This window comes from Schistocerca serialis, unplaced genomic scaffold (genome assembly GCF_023864345.2).
Source record: "Schistocerca serialis cubense isolate TAMUIC-IGC-003099 unplaced genomic scaffold, iqSchSeri2.2 HiC_scaffold_1121, whole genome shotgun sequence".
NCBI classification, from domain to species: domain Eukaryota; kingdom Metazoa; phylum Arthropoda; class Insecta; order Orthoptera; family Acrididae; genus Schistocerca; species Schistocerca serialis.
In genome coordinates, this window is record NW_026047317.1 from 5,001 (window position 1) to 10,000 (window position 5,000).

The 5,000-nt window shown below is 50.6% G+C and overlaps 1 non-coding gene across 1 annotated transcript in view; it reads left to right on the plus strand.

The window, feature by feature from the left end:
• Positions 1–4,209: 4,209 nt before the first annotated feature.
• The window catches only part of LOC126432059 (small subunit ribosomal RNA), a 1,909-nt gene continuing 1,118 nt past the window's right edge, over positions 4,210–5,000 (plus strand). The window contains exon 1 of the ribosomal RNA XR_007577846.1: positions 4,210–5,000. This exon is cut by the window's right edge and continues 1,118 nt beyond it. This is a non-coding gene — a ribosomal RNA (small subunit ribosomal RNA).

The window sequence follows — 5,000 nt, forward strand, 5'->3', positions numbered from 1 at the left end:
CTTAACCTAACCTATGTTGTGCCTTAACCTAACCTATGTTGTGCCTTAACCTAACCTATGTTGTGCCTTAACCTAACCTATGTTGTGCCTTAACCTAACCTATGTTGTGCCTTAACCTAACCTATGTTGTGCCTTAACCTAACCTATGTTGTGCCTTACCTAACCTACGTTGTGCCTTAACCTAACCTAGTTGTGCCTTAACCTAACCTACGTTGTGCCTTAACCTAACCTACGTTGTGCCTTAACCTAACCTACGTTGTGCCTTAACCTAACCTACGTTGTGCCTTAACCTAACCTACGTTGTGCCTTAACCTAACCTAACGTTGTGCCTTAACCTAACCTACGTTGTGCCTTAACCTAACCTACGTTGTGCCTTAACCTAACCTACGTTGTGCCTTAACCTAACCTACGTTGTGCCTTAACCTAACCTACGTTGTGCCTTAACCTAACCTACGTTGTGCCTTAACCTAACCTACGTTGTGCCTTAACCTAACCTACGTTGTGCCTTAACCTAACCTACGTTGTGCCTTAACCTAACCTACGTTGTGCCTTAACCTAACCTACGTTGTGCCTTAACCTAACCTACGTTGTGCCTTAACCTAACCTACGTTGTGCCTTAACCTAACCTACGTTGTGCCTTAACCTAACCTACGTTGTGCCTTAACCTAACCTACGTTGTGCCTTAACCTAACCTACGTTGTGCCTTAACCTAACCTACGTTGTGCCTTAACCTAACCTACGTTGTGCCTTAACCTAACCTACGTTGTGCCTTAACCTAACCTACGTTGTGCCTTAACCTAACCTACGTTGTGCCTTAACCTAACCTACGTTGTGCCTTAACCTAACCTACGTTGTGCCTTAACCTAACCTACGTTGTGCCTTAACCTAAACCCTACGTTGTGCCTTAACCTAACCTACGTTGTGCCTTAACCTAACCTACGTTGTGCCTTAACCTAACCTACGTTGTGCCTTAACCTAACCTACGTTGTGCCTTAACCTAACCTACGTTGTGCCTTAACCTAACCTACGTTGTGCCTTAACCTAACCTACGTTGTGCCTTAACCTAACCTACGTTGTGCCTTAACCTAACCTACGTTGTGCCTTAACCTAACCTACGTTGTGCCTTAACCTAACCTACGTTGTGCCTTAACCTAACCTACGTTGTGCCTTAACCTAACCTACGTTGTGCCTTAACCTAACCTACGTTGTGCCTTACCTAACCTACGTTGTGCCTTAACCTAACCTACGTTGTGCCTTAACCTAACCTACGTTGTGCCTTAAACCTAACCTATACGTTGTGCCTTAACCTAACCTACGTTGTGCCTTAACCTAACCTACGTTGTGCCTTAACCTAACCTACGTTGTGCCTTAACCTAACCTATGTTGTGCCTTAACCTAACCTATGTTGTGCCTTAACCTAACCTATGTTGTGCCTTAACCTAACCTATGTTGTGCCTTAACCTAACCTATGTTGTGCCTTAACCTAACCTATGTTGTGCCTTAACCTAACCTACGTTGTGCCTTAACCTAACCTACGTTGTGCCTTAACCTAACCCATATTGTACCTTAACCTAACCCATATTGTACCTTAACCTAACCCATATTGTACCTTAACCTAACCCATATTGTACCTTAACGTAACCTAATTTGTGCCTTAACGTAACCTAATTTGTGCCTTAACGTAACCTAATTTGTGCCTTAACGTAACCTAATTTGTGCCTTAACGTAACCTAATTTGTGCCTTAACGTAACCTAATTTGTGCCTTAACGTAACCTAATTTGTGCCTTAACGTAACCTAATTTGTGCCTTAACGTAACCTAATTTGTGCCTTAACGTAACCTAATTTGTGCCTTAACGTAACCTAATTTGTGCCTTAACGTAACCTAATTTGTGCCTTAACGTAACCTAATTTGTGCCTTAACGTAACCTAATTTGTGCCTTAACGTAACCTAATTTGTGCCTTAACGTAACCTAATTTGTGCCTTAACGTAACCTAATTTGTGCCTTAACGTAACCTAATTTGTGCCTTAACGTAACCTAATTTGTGCCTTAACGTAACCTAATTTGTGCCATAACGTAACCTAATTTGTGCCTTAACGTAACCTAATTTGTGCCTTAACGTAACCTAATTTGTGCCTTAACGTAACCTAATTTGTGCCTTAACGTAACCTAATTTGTGCCTTAACGTAACCTAATTTGTGCCTTAACGTAACCTAATTTGTGCTTAACGTAACCTAATTTGTGCCTTAACGTAACCTAATTTGTGCCTTAACGTAACCCATGTTGTGCCTTAACGTAACCCATGTTGTGCCTTAACGTAACCCAATTTGTGCCTTAACCTAACCTATATTGTGCCTCAACCTAACCTATATTGCGCCTTAACCTGACGCACGTTGTCGCTGAACCTGCTCTGTAATTGTTATGCAACTCGTTAAATTAGTGTAGTGTTGCCTAACCGCAACCCTCGCAATATAGTTCGCTATTCGCACTGCCGGTCCCCTGTGTATCGCGTCATGTTAAACACCTTGCAGGTGTTGCTGACTTTCCACATGCTCCTGCTATACACTGTAATGTGGATAGCAGCAGGACGTACATGCCCCCCCCCCTTCCCCCCTGCCTTCGCAAGCTGGTCGTTGAGAAGTTTGCATGTTCAATGCCCTTCGCATGCCGACGTACTCAGCCTACGTTGTGGTACGGCCTGTCACCTGTCCGCCGATGTACGCAAAACCCACAAACTGTACTGCACATTGGTCCGTATGTACTGAATGATACATCGTGGCACATGTGTGACCGTACGACGACTGCGCCTAGCAACGGCAGACCATACAGTCCAAATATTGTGCACGCAGCTACGTGTCGTCTCCCTATAAGAGCTGGATTGCAGTGTGGTACGCCATTCAGACGTGTGGGAGGAACGGACGCCCTGGATGGCGATCAGCATGAGCAGTCTGTTGATGTAGTGGAGCGTGTATTCGGACGTAGTCGTCTCTTCTCACACACCGTGATAGCATGTTGCACCGCGTTCCACATCTGCGACATCCTGCAGAGGCCGGCTGACAGTCGTTCGCGCAATGGACACCGCATACGTACGGGGGCTACCTTCCACGTGTTCTCGAGGCGTGCACATGTTGTTGCGTCTATGTGGGCAGACGTAGTGTGTTGTGACACCTGACACAGGCATGCAATACTCGTTGCAAATGGCGATGGACGTCTACGTTTGCTGGTGACGTTACGCAAATGAACAACAGGTAACCCGTTGTGGTGCGGTTGTTCTCGCTAGAGGTGAATCAGTGTTGCGACGATCGGTCGAGCTATTAACCGGTTGTTTCAGGATACCCACCATGCCCACGAACGTGAAAGGGGACCCACCATGCCCACGAACGCGAAAGGGGATCTGGGTGTGAGGCGATACGCGGCGGTGGCTGGGTGGGACCGTCCCCGGCCGGTGAGGGGGGGCCGCCCGGCGTGCTGGCAGCGCGGTGCGTGGGCGCACGCGCTACAGCCGGCTGGTGGGGGCGGCCAGTGGCAGGCGCGCCGGCCGACGGACGCGGCAGGGCGGCCGCAGCTGCGCGCCGGCGCCCCCTGCTCGCGGCGCCTTGCGGCCAAAGTAGGTCCTCGCGGGCCCGGTGCGAAGCGCGGTGGCCATCTGCAGTGTGCTGGTCCGATTGAGGACTGTGTGCGCTGAGGATGCGCCGCCGCCCGGCGCTCGGCGCCGCGACGCCGTCTGCTGCTCGGTCGCCCCAGCGGTTCTCGCAGGTGGTTTGTATCGCAGCTGTGCGGACGTGTTGGCGCGTGCGCTGTGCTGGGAGAGTTCGCTTCGGCACCCAAGTGGGGCTTTTGTCCTTCTGTGGCGCTGGCGTTGGAGCTGCCGGTCACCGTAGGTGGCGCGTGTTGTCTCCCGCCGGCAATGCCACGACAGCACGCTCCCGGGCCTCTGTCGGCAGCGGCAAGCTCAGTTGGGAGCACGGGTGGTCGCACCTAAAGCGTCTACTCGCCTAACTCCGGGCGATTGCGCCTCTCTCGAACCCGACCAAGTACTTAGGACGGCGCTGCGCGCCGCCGGGACCTGAGAGGGTTTCGAGGTGTGTTGTGCAGGGGAGCTCAGCCTCCTCCTGTTTGCAGAATAATTGAGCGGACGCTTGCGTGTTCGCGCGGGCCCCCGGGACACACTCCCGGGCGGCCGGCTGCTCAGCTCTAGTTGACGCAGCTCCCTGGTTGATCCTGCCAGTAGTCATATGCTTGTCTCAAAGATTAAGCCATGCATGTCTCAGTACAAGCCGCATTAAGGTGAAACCGCGAATGGCTCATTAAATCAGTTATGGTTCCTTAGATCGTACCCACGTTACTTGGATAACTGTGGTAATTCTAGAGCTAATACATGCAAACAGAGTCCCGACCAGAGATGGAAGGGACGCTTTTATTAGATCAAAACCAATCGGTCGGCTCGTCCGGTCCGTTTGCCTTGGTGACTCTGAATAACTTTGGGCTGATCGCACGGTCCTCGTACCGGCGACGCATCTTTCAAATGTCTGCCTTATCAACTGTCGATGGTAGGTTCTGCGCCTACCATGGTTGTAACGGGTAACGGGGAATCAGGGTTCGATTCCGGAGAGGGAGCCTGAGAAACGGCTACCACATCCAAGGAAGGCAGCAGGCGCGCAAATTACCCACTCCCGGCACGGGGAGGTAGTGACGAAAAATAACGATACGGGACTCATCCGAGGCCCCGTAATCGGAATGAGTACACTTTAAATCCTTTAACGAGTATCTATTGGAGGGCAAGTCTGGTGCCAGCAGCCGCGGTAATTCCAGCTCCAATAGCGTATATTAAAGTTGTTGCGGTTAAAAAGCTCGTAGTTGGATTTGTGTCCCACGCTGTTGGTTCACCGCCCGTCGGTGTTTAACTGGCATGTATCGTGGGACGTCCTGCCGGTGGGGCGAGCCGAAGGCGTGCGACCGCCTCGTGCGTGCTCGTGCGTCCCGAGGCGGACCCCGTTGA